Here is a 15,721-nt window from a genome sequence, read left to right as displayed (position 1 = left end):
TAAACATATATTTTTCACAAAACCCAGAAATTCCATTCATATCTTTTCTAAAAGGAAATGAAAACATACAGCCATACAATGAGCTGCACACAAATGATTATAACAGTATTATTCATAATGGTCAAAAAACTTGGAACAACTAAAAAGTCGATCAACAGATGAATTGATAGCCAAGTCTAGGTTACATATAGTAGAATAGTACTTAGCAATAAAAAGGAAGGTACCACTGATCCACCTAAAAACATGTAGCAGCCTCAAAGACATTAGGCTGAACAAAAGAATAAAGATGCAAAAATGTACATGCTGCAACATTGCTTTTATATGGAATCCTGGGGCAGTAAAACTAATCAGATGCAGAGCAAGTGAGTGCTTGCCTGGGACCTGCGGTGGGTTAATGGGATGGAGGTCATAGGGCACTTTCCACCAAAAGACACATTCAACCAAGTGAAAAGGTAACCCAGAGAATTGGAGAAAATATTTGCAAATCCTATATATGATAAGAGGTTAACATCCAGAATATATAAAGAACCCCTACAACTCAACAACAACAAAACAAACAACCTATTTAAAAATGGGCAGAAGACCTGAATAGGCATTTCTCCAAAAGAGATATACAAATCACCAATAAGCACATGAAAAGATGCTCAACATCATGAATCATTAGAGCAATGCAAATCAAAACCATGATGAGATATTGCTTCACGTCCATCAGGATGGCTATTACACACAAAACAAACAGAAACAGAACAGGAACGTTCACAAGGGTGTGCAGAAGCGGGAACCCTTGTGCACTGTCAGTGGAAATGTAAAATGGGGTAGCTGCTGTAGTAAAGAGTTCCTCAAGAAATGAAAAATAGAATTGCCATATGATTCAGCCATTTCACTTCTGGGCTTGCACCCAGAAGAATTGAAAGCAAGGTCTCAAGAAATATTTGTATACTCATGTTCATAAGAGCATTATTCACAATCGTCACAAGGTGAAGCAACCTAAATGTCCGCTGACAGATGAAAGGGTAAGAAAAATACATGGTCTACGCTATGATGGAACATTATTCAGCCTTAAAAGGAAGGAGATTCTGACACAAGCTACAACACAGATTAGAAACCTGATGTGAAACGTCAGTCACGAAATGACAAAGGCTGTATGATTCCACTTATGTGAGCTGCATGGAAGAGTCAAATTCACAGACAGAAAGTAGAATCCTGGGTGCTGGGGGCTGGGGAAGGAGCGTGGGGAGTCAGTGTTTACTGAGTACAAACTGCAGTGTGCAAGATGAAAGGAATCGTAGAGATGGGAGGTGGTGACGGTAGCACAACAAAATGTGAATATGCTTAATGCCGCCGAACCATATACTCAAAAATATTTAAGACAGTAAATGTTATGTTTTGTGTATTTCACCGAAAATACTTGTAAAAAGTTAAGAAAAAAACAAATGGAGGTAAATGGAAGCATTGAACCTAGCATTTCCCTGCAGAAAGATGCAGACAGAAAAAAGAAACAGAGATTGGCAAATTGAGGAAAAATGAGAAAAATGAGGGGTGAGGTCACCTGCCCTGGAAGTGCTCAAACTCATATGCATTTTGCCAAAGTGGAATCAGTCAGCGAGTGGACAGAAGCAACTGTGAAAGCAATTTGGAAAACAGGTACACGTAATTTTTTTCAGTGTCTTTTGCATCCCACCATCCACCTCCATAAAATATTCTAAATAACTTCTAGCGATTTGAGTACCAACTGTCCTTTAATGCTGAGGCTTTACATGGCAACCCCTACTCGGCAATTTGTGAGAAATGATGGAATAGTGTGTGGGTTGATGGTAATTAATGCCTCAGGAAATGTCTGTCCTTGGCACGAAATAGGATTCCCTCCTCATTAGCAGAGGAAGTGTAGGTTTTGTTCGGTGCTGGTGGTGCAGCTTGGTGGGTGGGCTTCAGAAGCTTTGAACCTTCCCACCTAACACCTAGAGCAGCCCTGGGGATAGATTTTGGTTTTGAAGTTGCCTCTGTCTGGGTACCCTGCATTATGGTTGCAACAAAGCTGACTTATATGTGGCTGGGCGCGGTGGCTCACGCCTGGAATCCCAGCACTCAGGGAGGCCGAGGCGGGCGGATCATGAGGTCAGGAGATCGAGACCATCCTGGCGAACACGGTGAAACCCCGTCTCTACTAAAAAATACAAAAAATTAGCCGGGCGAGGTGGCGGGCGACTGTAGTCCCAGCTACTCAGGAGGCTGAGACGGAGAATGGCCTGAACCTGGGAGGCGGAGCTTCCAGTGAGCTGAGATCGCACCATTGCACTCCAGCCTGGCAACAGAGTGAGACTCCGTCTCAAAAATAAAAAAAAGCTGACTTACATATGCTAGAAAGGATTTTGTATGTAGACTGATACATTAAAAGAGGGACAGTGTCATTCAATTGTTGGAGGTTTTTTAAAGATACTTTGCGTTTTTCTAACTTACTTCATTATGTTTATTAAAATAGAATATAGAATATAGATGAGTACTTACTTAACAAGATGATTGCATCACTAGCCATGTTTTACATGTGTTACATTGACGGCATACGACTGTTTCATTTATTTATGTGTCCATTTAATTATTCATTTACTCACTCATCCATGCATTAATGTATCATGTGTTGATGAGATGCCTACTATATTCTAGCCCTAGGCTGGGTCCTATAGGAAATGAAAATCTCCCAGTTTAGGGAAGAATGATATTTCACAGTCACTTGTACTAGTGCTATGTGAACACAGAGAACACAGCGACCAGTCCTGCCTGGAGATCCCAGGTCCACGGGAAATGACTTCCGGGCTGGGCTTTCGAGAAAGAGGAGGGTTTGTCTGAATGGAGAAGACATGTGGGTGAGAGTAGCACATTCCAGGTAAAGAGGACAGCAAGGCCAAGGCAAAACCCAACACTCTGCAGTTTGAAAAGCAGCCAAGGTCTGGTAACCTGGACAGAGAAATTTCCCCTTGGGATACCCCTGTGACCCACTTGGGAAGCAGGAGGCTTTGCTCAGGTTCTGCTCCATTTCTCCCTGCAACGGGCAAAGGTGTCCTCCTCTTTCTCACTTGACTTCCCCCAGTCTTTGCAATTCTCTGCCCCTGAGGTTGGATCCTCCTCCTGTAATGACATGCGTCCTCTGCTTGCCATTTAATACACTCCTGGTTTCTTGGAGGGGAACTCTCGTCCCGTGGAAGCAGGCTGTGTGAGTCAGCATGGGCTGCTACTTGTAAGAATAGACACATGCTCCATACCGGTCTGGAGGCTGGATGTTCAAGACGAATATGCAAGCAGGCCCATTCCTGGTGAGGGCTGCCTCCTCCCATGCCCTCCTCTGGTGGAGAGAGCTCACTTCTCTCTTCCTCTTTGTATCGAACACTAATCTCATCATGGGGGCTGTACTCTCATGAACTCATCTAACCTGTTTCAGTCCCACAGCCCCCATCTCCAAATACCTTCGCATTGGGGATTAGGGCTTCAACATAGGCATTTTGGGGAGTCACCATCAGTCCACAACCCAGCCTTAGTCTGAGGAGCAGGGAAAGAAGCTGCAGCTCTAGAACCTAAGTGGAGCGCGGTGCTAGTTTCAAACCCACTGGGCTTCTGTGTGACTTCCAAGGCAGGTTTCCATGCCGTGGTGACCACACAGCAAGCTCCCCACCACCATCTCCCTCAGAGTCTAGTGATTGCTGCACATTTAGTGGCACCCTTCCTAAACGCTGCTACCAGGAGGTGTGGCTGCTTCCCTTAGGTGGGAGTCTGGGACGCACCTCACTCACCTGAGGGTGATCGGCTTTGAAACAGCCTTTCTTTCACAGCAAAGCTGGTGGGCTTCCAGCAGCAGATGTGCCTCTGGCTTGGTGGGCAGGTCACTGCTGGTGTTAAAAGGTACTCAGGGTGCCTGCGTGAGGCCCCCTCCACCTCACCCTCACTCCACTGGCCAGCTTCTGCACAGCCCAGGAAGATGGGGCTGCTTTTGCATCGTTTATTCATAGGCTCTTCATGAACTGGGCTCCCAGCGGACATCAACAATGGCATGAGTGATGTTATTTGAAAGCATCTTGCCACTTGACAGTAAAAGTGGAAGCATTCTTGTAGTGCAGCTCATCAATCTCTAACTGTGGCTTTTTCATGCTTTTCCTACGGAAGGTCAAATTTGAGTGAAATAATAGGAATGGCATTATTGGTGACTGATTGCTGCTTTCCTTGATGTTCTTCTGTGAGGGCTATGAATAAGGATTTTCCGTGTCGGATGTTGCTCAGTGGAAGGCACTTGGAATGCAACCTAATGTTCCCTGAGAGCAGGGACATTCTGTGGCATCAGCTGAAGCTGCTCTTAGAAAATGTGGAAATGTCAGAAGAGCAGAGCTGGGCCCTTCTTCAGAGCAGGATGCTTCATCTGCTTGAGAAGAATCAGTCATCCTGGCAAGATGGATTGGAAAGGATGGACGGCCATGGGGACAGTGCAGGCCCATGTCATAGTGGAGAAGCATGCCCGCCTCTCCATGAAATCAGTGACCCACAGATGCAGGGATCTGTTTGCTGACCACTTGGTGCTTGGCATATGGACACAGAAAGATGGACCTTTAGTCCAGGGACTGGTGAAAATATCTAAAGATGTCTTTTTAAGTTACCAAAGTGGTCCAAGGTGCTTCGGTTCACATAAGTGTCAGGCAGGCATGTCAGAGTGTGTGACAACTAGCAGACCCTGTTCTAGACTCTGGATGGTGGTTCTGCTTGGGCCATCTTGATGACAGGTCTATTGACATGGTTTCAATGTTCTTTTTGCTATTCTCTTAATGTATAATACTGGTTCTCAAGGAGGGCAGGGAGGGTTCCTCATAGGGAATATTTGTCAATGTTTGGGAAAATTTTTTGATTATTATGACTTGAGGCAGAGCTACTGGTGTGTAGTTGGTAGAGGCTAAAGTGGCCAAGATGGCTTTCACCACTAGCAATTATCCACCAAAAACATCAATAGTGTTGAGGTTTGTAAACCCTGCTCTATGCTATTTACATGCTGAAAATGCCACAACTATCAAAACAGCATATAAAAGAAAAAAAGGTAAAAACAAAAAATGATTCTAGGGTTATTTCATTAGAAACTTTCATCATACCATAAAACAAGTCCATCTCAGCTGTTATGTAGAGAAAAACTGAGTAAACACGTGGTAGCAGTGAAAGTAGAAATAATGTCACTAAAATTAAAAAATAATTTTCCAGATTTTTATCATGTTAGATATCACTCTAAGAACTCTACACAAATTATACCATTTACATTTTACAACAACCTTGTGAAATAAAGTTTAATTACCCGTTTAGTAGATGAAAAAATGAAGGATGAAAGAAATTTAAAAATCTTAATAGCAAATATTGACATGGGGCTTATAGCATCCCAGAAGCTGCTCTAAGGATTTTACATGCCTGATGCACAACAATCCTTTCAGGTAAATTATATTATTACCCCTACTCTACAGATGAGGAAGCGTGGATGTCCAAAAGTTAAGCAACTTGCCTGTAGTTATGCAATTAATCATTGGAAAGACCAAGATTTGAACACAGAAGTTTTATGTCAGCATCTGTATTTTCTATCAGTCTTCTAAACTTAGCCTACTTATGAAGGATGGGGCCAGATCTCCTTTAACTCATGTGTCCCTAGAATGCCCTTAAATATTACTCTGCACTGAAAGATTTAGGGATCTCCCTTCTCACCTCATGAATAGCCAGTGCCTGGCCAGGAAGACAGTGTGCTCTGAGCACTCTCATGAGCCCCACAGGCAGCAGGGCATGCCCTTGGGGTAAAAGTCAGCCATAGCCTGGGTGCATTTTGCTCATGGTGGTGAGAATTATTCTCTGAATAATAGATAGAAAATTGACAAATAATTGAAAAGAGCCTCAGAGACCTGTGGGACTGTGATGAAGAATCTAACATTCATGTCACTGGAGTCCCAGATAGAGAAGACAAAGAACACTGGGTTAAAAAAAAGTACTCAGAAAAACAATAACCAAAAGCTTCTCAAATTTTTTTAAAAAGACATAAAACAAGAGATTGAAGGAGCCAAGAAAATCCCAAATATAATAAGCCAAATGATATCCACACCAAGAAATATCATGGTCAAATTTTTGGACACCAAAAACAAAGAAAAAGTCTTAAGAGCAGGTAGAGAAAAACTAACCAATCACCACTGGAGAAAACTCAATTCAAAGTAGAGAAGATATATTATTTTAAAAAATAATAGGCCGGGCGCGGTGGCTCAAGCCTGTAATCCCAGCACTTTGGGAGACTGAGACGGGCGGATCACAAGGTCAGGAGATCAAGACCATCCTGGCTAACACAGTGAAACCCCGTCTCTACTAAAAAATATTAAAAAACTAGCCGGGCGAGGTGGCGGCGCCTGTAGTCCCAGCTACTCGGGAGGCTGAGGCAGGAGAATGGTGGGAACCCGGGAGGCGGAGCTTGCAGTGAGCTGAGATCCGGCCACTGCACTCCAGCCTGGGCGACCGAGCGAGACTCTGTCTCAAAAAAATAAATAAATAAATAAAAAATAATAAAACTATGGAAGTCAGAAAGAAGTTGCATAGCATTTTTCAAGAAGCTAAAAGAAAAGAACTGTCAACCCAACATTCTATGCCCAGTGAAAACATCCTTCAAGAATGAAAAAGAAATCAAAACATATGTAGATAAAGGAAAATGAAGATAATTTGTCAGCAGGAGGCTAACCTCATAAGGATACCTAAAGGACGTTCTTGAAACAGAAAGGAAATGATGAAATAATAAATCTTAGAAAATCAGGGAGGAAGAATATGATAAGCCAGCATATGGGTACTATAACATACTTTCTTTCTCCCCTTGAGTTTTCTAAATTATGTTTGTCAGTTGAAACAAAAATTATAACACTATTTGATGTGGTTCTACATGCATGTAGATGAAATATTTAAGACAATTGTAATTTAATAGGAGAAAATTAAGAGATGTAAAAAAGACAAGATTTTTATGCTTTACCTGAACTGGTAAAATAAAAATATCGGTGGATTTTCACATTATGTGTATAAAATGTAACCCCTAGAGCAACCAATTAGAAAGCTACACACATATATTGAGTCAATATCACTGTAAGTAAATTAAAATGGGATTCTAAAAAAATAAAATAGTTGAGTAACCCAAATGAAGGCAGGAAAAAGAAAACAGAGAAAGCTAAGACAGAGAACAAATAGAAAACAAGAAGTAAAATGGCAGACAAGCCTTACATATCAACAATTATATTAAATGTAAATGATGTAAGGATACTAATTCTGAGACAGAGATTGGCAGAGTGGGTTAAAAAACTTGACCCAACTATATGCTGTGTGTAAGAAACTCACTTCAGACATATTAGAGTCAGATTGAAAGTAAAAAGATAGAAATGCCACATTATGCAAAGATTAATCAATGGAAAGCAGGAGAGGATTTAGTAAAATCAAATAAAATAGGCTTAAAAATAAGAAAAATTCCAGAGCCAGAGAAGGATGTTATATAATGATAATAGGGTCAATTCACCAAGATAACACAGCTATTATTTTAAATGTGTATGTATCAAATAAGAAAGTTGCAAAACATGTAAAGCAAAATCTGATAGAACTGAAAAGAGAAATAGACAAATCACAATTTGTCTTTAACAACTTCTGTCAACAACAGACAAAAAAATTAAATAAACCTCTTACCAATTGGTAAAGCAAACAAAAAGCAGCAGATATAGAAGAACTTAACACCACCAGACCCAAACCAATTAGACTCAACACCACTGCATAACCCAATTAAACCAATAGGTTTAATAGACATTTATAGCATATTTCATCCAACAACAGCAGAACTGACATTTTTTTTCAAGTGTCCACATAACATATACCAAAACAAACCATATCATAGGCCTCAAAAATCTCAATACATTAAAAGAATTGAGGCCATGCAGAGTGTGTTCTTCTACCACAACGAACTCAAACTAGCGACAATAATAGGAAAATCAACAGACTCTTAGAAACAAAACAGCACATGTCCAGATAATCCACGGGTCAAAGAGAAAAATCTGAAGAGCAATTTTTAAAAATACACTGAATTGAATGAGAATTAAAATACAACATATTAAAGTTTGTGAGACACAGCTAAAGTAGTATGAGAATAAAATTTGGAGCACTAAGTGCACAAATTGGAAAAGCAGAAAACTGTTAAATCAGTAACATAAGCTCACATCTAAATAATCTAGAAAGTGAAGACTGAACCCAAATCCAGGAGGAGGAAGGCAATGATAAAGATAAAAGCAGAAATCCATAGACTTGCAAACAGAAAATGAGAGAGAAATAAATGAAACATAGAGGTTTGAAAAGCTCTATAAAATTAATAAACCACTAGCAAGACAGACCAAGGAGAACTAGAGAAGATGTAAATTACCAATGTCAGGAACAAAACATGGAATATCACTGCAGACCCTGAAGATATCAAAAGGAGAGTAAAGTAATACTAAGAACAACAATACATGCATACATTTGACAACTTACATCAACTGGACCACATCGTTAAAAAACACCAAGCACCACAAGTCACCCAGTAAGAAACAACTAATTTGAATAGCCCTACAATCATTAAGAAAATAGAATTTATAACTTTAAAAACATCCCCAAAATGAATCTACAGACCTAAGTGGTTATGCTAGAGAATTCTATCAAAACCACTAGAGAATTCTATCAAAACTTTAAAGAAGAATGAATACTGATTATACACAATACCTGCCCAAGGAATAGAAGAGAACTCTTCTTAATTAATTTCATGAAGCTATATAACCATTATACTAAATCACACACACACACACACACACACACACACACACAGCAAACAAAAGTTCCCAGAACTGAGTGTGAATTCATCAAGATTGCAAGATACATGAAAATATACGAAAATAAATTTTATTTATATATACTAGCAATGAACACATGGTCATCAAAATTAAAATAAAAATACTATTTACAATTGCTTAAAAAACAAAATATTTGGCCAGGCACTGTGGCTCATGCCTGTAATCCCAGCAATTTGGGAGGCCAAGGCGGGCAGATCATGAGGTCAGGAGATGGAGACCATCCTGGCTAACACGGTGAAACCCCGTCTCTACTAAAAATACAAAAATTAGCCGGGTGTGGTGGCAGGTGCCAGTAGTCTCAGCTACTTGGGAGGCTGAGGCAGGAGAATGGTGTGAACCCAGAGGCAGAGCTTGCCGTGGGCCGAGATCGTGTCACTGCACTCCAGCCTGGGTGACAGAGCAAGACTCCATCTAAAAAAATAAATTAAATTAAATTTAAAAAATATTTAAGGAAAAATTTAAGAAAACATGAACAGGACTTGTATGTTGAAAACTATACAATGCTGATGAGAGGAATAAAACAAAGATCTAAATAACCATGTTCAGTGATTGGGAGACTTAACATAATGAAGATATCAAGCTTCTCCAAATTGATATACATGTTTAATGTAATTCATATTAAAATTTCAACAACGTTTTTATAGATACATGTAAGATGAGTCTAAAATTTATACAGAACGGATAAAGGAAATAACTAAAATAATATTTAAAAGAGAAGAAAGTGGGAGGAATCATTGTACCTGACTTTAAGATTTATTATAATTATATAGTTATAGTAGTCAGCAGTGTGGTGTTGAATCAATGAAACGAAAGAGATCTGCCAACTGGTTACACAGAGATTTCCCCGACTGATTTTTTTTAACAGCTTTATTGAGATATACCATGCAACTCATTTAAAATGTAGAATCACTAAGTTTGTAATATATTCACAGATATGTGCGACCATTGCTACAATCAATTTCAGATGGTTTTCATCATCTCAAAAAGAAGTCCCTTACCATTTAGCTATTAGTTCCCATTACCACATCCTTGCCATCCCTAAGCAAACATTACAGATTTGCCTGGACATTTTATATAAATGGAATCCCATGGGGTCTTCTGTGATTGGCTTCTTTCACTCCGTGAAAGGTAGAATGTTTTCAAGGTTTATCCATGTTGTAATATGTATCAATACTTTGTTACTTTTTAAGGCTAAACAGTACTCCAGGTATGGCTACAACACATTTTGCTCAACCATTCATCATTTGATGAACGTTTGGTTGCTCCCACCACCTTCCACCTACGTTTTCATCTGGTGAACATTTAATTATTTCCACCTACCTACCTAATTTTTGACAAAAGTACAAAATCCATTCGATCTGGGAAAGAGTATTTTCAACAGATGCGCTGGAGCAACTGGATATTGGCAGGCAAAAGAAACAAAACTGGACCTTTACTTACATCTCATATTTTACACAAAAATTAATTCAAAATGAATCATGGATTTAATCATGTCAGAAAGGGAAAAAACTATGAGTAAACTTTTGGGCATATGGCTAGGCAAGGAGTTCCTAAAGTTGACACAAAAAATGTGAGTCAAAAAAGGAAAAAGAATAAAATGAACTGCCTGAAAATTAAAATATTCTTCTCTTTGAAAGACTCCAGAGGATGAAAAAGCAAGGTACAGACTGAGAAAATATTCATAAATCATACCTTGCAAAGGACTATTATCTGAAATATGCAGAGAACACTCAAGACTCAAAAGTCAGTCAAATAATCTTCTTAGAAAGAACAGAAATATAAAGAGACATTTCACCAAAGAGGATATGAAGATGGCGTAGAGACAACAGGAAAACATGTACAACATTATCACAAATCAGGGAAAGGCAAATGGAACCCGCAATGAGATATCACTGCACATCCATCAGAATGGCTTAAAACAGTGACAACACTCAATGCACCTGAGGATGAGGAGAAATACTCTGTCATACATTGCTGGTGGGAACGCAAAATGGTACAGCCGCTCTAGAAAGCAATCTGTCAGTTTCTTGCAAAACTGAACATGCAACTATCACACAACCAACAAGTTGCTCTTCTAGACATTTTCCCCAGGGAAAAGAAAAGTTAATGTTTATATAAAAATGTGTAGAAATGTTTACGGACACATTACTCATCATAGCCAAAAACTCAAAACAATCCAGATGTCTTTCAAAAGATAAAGGTCTATCCTTACCACGGAATTCTTAGTGATAAAATAAGAAGAAATCCCTGATGTATGTAACCACCAGGATTAAACTTCACAGAGTGATACTGAGTGTAAAACCGAAGAGGTTATGTTCTGCATTATTCCATTTATATAGCATTCTTGAAATCATAAAATTATAGAAATGAAGAACAGATTAGTATTCGCTGGGAGTTAAGGAGGGCACGGGGTGGGACTGAAGTGGACGTGGCTGTAAAAGACAACATCAGGAATTTGTGGGGGTGGAAGCCTTCATTCTCTGGACTATATTAATGCCAGTATCCTGGTGGCGATGTCATCCTACAGCTTTGCACTGGGGAAACTGGATAAGGATACACGAGATCTTTCTGTATTATTTCTTACAATTGCTTATGAATCCACAATAATCCCAAATGAAAGGTTTAATGTTTAAAAGCATAAGACACTAGTTTAAAGCTTTTAAATGTTAACAGATAATGTCTTCCCTGTTAAATATCTATGTTTGTTTGTGTGAGATACAGTTTGCATAAAGGGAAAGACAGAGATTGGAAGTAGAAACTGGTAAGTTTTGATAAATGTATGCATCTGTAACCCCCATCTCACCAAGACACAGAGAACTCCCATCACCCAGAACGTTCCTTGGGCCCTTGAAAAGTCAATCCCCGCCCCCATAGCAACCTCTGCTCTAATTTCTAGAAATATAGATGACTTTTGCCTATTTTTTGGATTTAATAAAAACGGAATAATTCAGTATGTATTCTTTCAGTCTGGCTTCTTTCACTCAACATAATGTTACACTAATCTGTGTTTTTTAGGCGATCTTATTGCTGAGTAGTATTCCACTCTTTGAACATAAGACAATTCATTTCTCCATTTTCCTGTTGACAGATATTTGGGGTATGTTATGGACTGAATTATGTTTCCCCCCAAAATTCGTACATTGCAGTCTCAACCACAAGTACCACAGAATGTAATATAATTGGAGATAAATTCTGTACACAGGTAATTAAGTTCAGATGAGGTCATTAATAAGGTAGGCCCTTGTCTGACATGACAGGTGTCTCATAGGAAGACGAGATGAGCACACAGGCATGCACAGAGGGGATTCTGTGTGAAGATAAAGGGAGAAGATGGACACCTGGAAGCCAAAGAGAGAGGACTCAGGAGAAACCAAGCCTGCTGGCACCTTGATCTTGGACCTCCAGTCCCAGTACTTAGAAAATAAATGTCTGTTGTTTAAGCCATCCAGTTTGTGGTACTTTATTATGACAGTTCTGACAAACGAATACAGGCTGTTACTACTTGGGGTCTATCAAGACTAAATATGCTAAGATATTTTATACAAGTTTTATTGCAGACATATGTTTTAGTGCATCTGAGCTAAGTACCTCAGAGTGGAAGAGCTCATCACAGGACAGGTGCAAGTTTAGCAGTTTAACATTATAAGAAACTGCCAGATTTCCAAAATATTGGGACAATGCAACTCTCTTCTCTGCAACGTATAAGAGCTCTGGTCACTTCACAAGCCTCACTGATATTTGATATCATCAGTTCTTTGTTTTGTTTTGTTTTTTAACGTTTTAGTCATTCTTGTGGGTGTGAAATGACATTTTTCAGGGGTTTTTAATTTGCAATTTTCTGGTGACTAATAATGTTTGGCATCTTTTAATATACTTATTATCCATTTGAATATCTTATTTTGTGAAACAGCTAGTCAAATCTTTTCTTATTGGGTTGTTAGTATTTTTGTTAATTGATCTATAGTTCTTTATACATGCCAGGCCCTTTGTCAGACGTCTGAATTATGACCTTTTTTCCCTCTTGATTTGTGCATTGCTTTTTTGTTTTCATAATGGCGTCTTGCAAAGAGAGAAGCTCTACATTTTGTTGAAAGCTAATGTATCCATTGTTCTTTTTACAGTTCTGGCTTTCCTTGTCCTGTGATATTTTTATCTGCCTCAAGGTTGGGAAGATTTTCAAGCATGCTTTCCTCTAGAGACTTACACATTTTAGTTTTTAATTTTAGTTCTAGGATACATTTTGCTTTACAATTTGCATGTGGTATGAAGTAGGGGTTCAATCTTGTTTCTTATACTCTCATATTTTTATTCTAATCCCATTTGTTGAAAAGACCTTTCTTTCCCTACTGAAAAAGATGGACTTTATTAACTATCTGTACCCTTTGCACTTCCACAATGTATTTGAGAATCAGTATATCAAGTTCTATAAAACATCTTTTGACTATTTTGATTGCATTAAAGTTATATATAAATTTGGGACAAGTTGGCAGCTTTAAAATCTTGAGTCTTTCTATCCATAAAATGCCTATTTCCCCAATTTTTTGTTTGTTTTTAAACATCTCAAATACACTTATAAAACTTTATCTTAAATAAATTGCACATTCTTGATTAGATTACACTTTGGAATCTCCCTTATCTTTTTTTTTTTTACCATTGTGAATATTATATATATTTTTTTACATGCTCCATTTGTTGCATGTATTACAGAAATGCAAATAATAATTATATATTGATTTTTTAACTTGCCAAACTATTTTTATTCATTATTTATTCTAGAAATACTAACATGCATATTTAATTTGACAGTTAAAATGTAATAAGTCTGTTTACCTCTCTCCAAATTTATGTGCTGTTTTTGTCCAGCACTTTAGTCTTAACTGAATTTTTAACCCCACAGAGCATTCCTTCATTATTGTTCTCTCATAGATCAAGGCAGGTTCATGTTTCGCCACGTTTAGTGCTTTCTTTGCTCACTATTCTTGCAGGTATCTGACTTTTCTCTTGGGATGATTTTTTTTTCTTTCTCTAGAACTGCATTACAACTTTAGTTAGTGAGAGTCTGTTGGAGTAAATCTGTGTTTATATTTTCTTTTGTTTTTTAACTTTTCACCTCTTTATTTCGCCTTTGCCTTTGTATTCTACAGATGTTGGGCACTGTGTTCAACATTTATTCAAAAAGGTAAACTTAGTTACCCTCTTGTGTGTATCTTCTGTGTACTTGCAGATTTATGTATTCATCTGGCTATACTACCAGTTATTAAGAGAGCTATATTAAAATCCACCATTATGATGATTCATTTGTCTACTTTAAAAAAATTCTGCTGATATTTATTTCATATATCTTAAGATTCTATTATTAGGAACATGCACGATTAGAACACTTAGATCTTTCTGTTATTTTATCATGTGCTGCTCTCTTTAATCTCAAATAATGTTTCTTTCACTAAAGTATACTTGGTTTGTTGTGAACATACAGAGCAGCTTTCTTTTGCTAGTGTTGTGTGTAGAGCTGTTTCCAGTGTTAGTGAGATCCTGTGCAAATCCTTTACGTTGGGCCCCTGTCTAGAGAAATAATTTGATTTTAAAATGTGTTAGAAGATCCACAGGTCCACCTGGGGTGCCGTCATTTATTCCTGAAGACCTAGAATGAGGAGAAGAGCAGAGGGACACACCCACTGGGTGGTTCTCTGAGCAGTGTCCTAGGGCTTTTCCACACCCACTGGGTGGTTCTCTGAGCAGTGTCCTGGGGATCCTTCCACACTCACTGGGTGAGTCTCTGCGTGTGGGGATTCTTTCCAGTGTCTGGACACCATTTTCTCCTGTTCAGGTCCAGAAATCCCTCTTCATGTTCTTTATCATCAAGCGCACCATTCCTGGCTGATTTCATATCTCCCGACATGATAATAAGGTGACCACCCAGTTGTGACTCACCGTGGCAGGGCCCTTGGGATCCCGTTCGCAGACTCATGTGGGTCTCCTGGCCTCTGCAGCGCCGATGCTGTGGGCCTGGCGCCTGCTTCCTCTTGACTCTAGGAGCCTGGTCCTCAGCACTGACTTCCTCAGAGCCTCCCAAAGGCTGTGTCCCTGATACCTTAATGAAAGCCACGAACCACGTCTCCAGAGAACACAGGAAACCGGCTGGACTGGGGATTCTCCACATTTGCAGGACCTGGGGTCTTGGGGTTTGCATCAGTTCTGGAAAACGTTTGGTTATTCTCTGTCTGCGTCGGGCATGTCTCTTCTCTCTCAGCTCATCTGTGGCTCTCTGAACATTTCCCAGCCCTTCTCACTTCAGCCTCCGTGTTCTCCATCTTCACCTTCATGTCACCCAAACGCTTTCCCTCTGTGGGATGATTTTTGAATAATTCCTTCAAATCTCTCTTCTAGTCCATTTATCACCTCTTCTGTTGTGTCTAATATACTTTTAAATACACACATTGTGTTCCAAACCTCAACACTGCATCTTTCATTTCTAAAAGATGTATTATATTCATTTACAAACTCATAAGGTTATTTTTAGAAATTCTCATTCTTCAATGGCTACTTTAATATATTTTAAAATATTTTAATACACCCTTCAAAGAGCACACTAAAACTTTTAAATTACATTTAAACATATTTCAAACACACACATTGATACCCCGTATACTATAATCCTAATACCATTTGTCTTCTGGGGTCTGATCCTTCTGTTTTGATTTTTTCCTATAAGCCTCAGTCATGGTGGCCTCTTTCCTCCTGGGCTTCTGCTTTCGAATATGAATATGTCCCTTTGATCTGTTTCTATGGAGTCTCTTTGGGGACTGGATTTGAAATGCGTCCCTGCAGAG

The sequence above is a fragment of the Rhinopithecus roxellana genome, chromosome 11 (assembly GCF_007565055.1).
Source record: "Rhinopithecus roxellana isolate Shanxi Qingling chromosome 11, ASM756505v1, whole genome shotgun sequence".
Taxonomy (NCBI): Eukaryota; Metazoa; Chordata; class Mammalia; order Primates; family Cercopithecidae; genus Rhinopithecus; species Rhinopithecus roxellana.
The sequence above is the reverse complement of the archived record's forward strand: the minus strand, read 5'-3'. Positions refer to the sequence as shown.